The sequence below is a fragment of the Mirounga angustirostris genome, unplaced genomic scaffold, assembly GCF_029215605.1.
Source record: "Mirounga angustirostris isolate CCGP_5_RB_7025 unplaced genomic scaffold, mMirAng1.0.hap1 SCAF_3, whole genome shotgun sequence".
NCBI classification, from domain to species: domain Eukaryota; kingdom Metazoa; phylum Chordata; class Mammalia; order Carnivora; family Phocidae; genus Mirounga; species Mirounga angustirostris.
Window position 1 is genome coordinate 36,615,018 of NW_026991711.1, and position 1,503 is coordinate 36,616,520.

A 1,503-nucleotide genomic window follows, 5' to 3' on the forward strand; every position below is an offset into this window, starting at 1 on the left:
TTGCAGATTATTCTAGAATAATATATACCTCCAAGAATAGTGTGAAATCTAAGTAAACCCAAAATAATCATTTCCTTTTTTTTTTTTTTTTTTTTTTACCTTTTGAGAACTTTATTTAGTTTCCAGGACCAGATACTGAGTACTGTAAATTTCCAGGCTTTTGACTTCAACCCCAGCAACAGTATTTCACCTTCAAAAGTTTTAATGATTTTTACTAGAATGTCAATGGTCTTCATGGTTTGCTGGTTACGTCTTCAGGTCACATTTCTCCTGCTCTGTTTTATTTTTGTGCATTTTTCCAGCAAGTGTGTTTGTTGTCTTCTCCCTGAAGAATCTTATTCCACTCTTCAAGGACCTTTGCCTCTTCCAGAAGGGCTTTTTCCTCCTCTTGAAGAGCCCTATTTTCTTCTCTAAGAGCCTTGTTCTCTTCACGAAGGGCCTGTTCCTCCTTCCACAGAGCCTGTTCTTCCATCTCTAGTGCTATTCCTTCTTTCATCAGGGCTTGTTCCTGCATCTTGATTGCGCTCTCCTGGTGTTGCAAGCCTTTTATCTCCTCATGGAGAGACCTTATTTCCTGAAGAGCTTTTGCCTCATTCTGGAAGGCCTTCTCCTGTTCTCTGAGAGCCTTGATCTGAGCTTCCAGGGCTCGATTCTGTTGCCAATAAAACTTTCTTTCTGTGTTCAGAGCATTGATTTTTTCCCCTGCTGGTTTTTGGCTCTCCGAAATCACATTTTTAAACTTCCATAGGACCTTGTTTTGCTGTCTCAAGGATTGATTTATCTCCCGGATCAACTGGTTGTCCATTTGGAAGGTTTTGTTTTCTTGTCGAAGAGCTTTATTTTCTCCCCAAAGGGACTTGTTTTCTTTTCTAAGAGCCTTGTTCTCATCCCTGGACAACTTATTGTCTCTCTGAAGATTTTTTTCCACCTCATGAGACTCATGTTTGAGCTTATTTTGATCTTGGGTGAAAGAGAAAAAAGAGGAAAACAAGTGCAATATTTTGTCTCTATTTATCCACTTTGATTGAGAGACAACCATTATTTCTTAGTGTTTTATCTGAGCAAAATATATATACTCCAAGTGTTCTGGGTTCTGCCAAAGGTGAACTAATGATATTTACAACAAAAAATGGTCCTAAATTTGTTGCAAATTTGTTCATATAGAATTGGTTGTTGTGTTGAATTGTACAGGTAATATATCAGGGAAGTAAACAAGGCTCAGTCAGGCCCACTGCAGGAGAAAAACAGTCAAAACATGAAGACAATTCAGTAACTTACTATTAGATTGGTGTAAAAAAGTTTAAATCTCAACACATGTAAATTGCAAATTAATAATTCTAGGATACATATCGAATAATGATCAAGGTTAATGTATTGAATTGTTTGTGTTAAACTGAGTTAAGCTGAGTTAAAGTACTTCTACCAAGCTAATTAATCTTCCTCTATTCATTATTTATAATTATTCTACTGGTTATTGATGTGGAAAAATATCACGTAATTATA

The 1,503-nt window shown here is 36.3% G+C and overlaps 1 pseudogene; it reads right to left on the bottom strand.

The window, feature by feature from the left end:
* Nucleotides 1-246: 246 nt before the first annotated feature.
* Nucleotides 247-1,039, bottom strand: LOC123838632 (coiled-coil domain-containing protein 70-like; annotated as a pseudogene).
* Between the last annotated feature and the right edge of the window lie 464 nt (nt 1,040-1,503).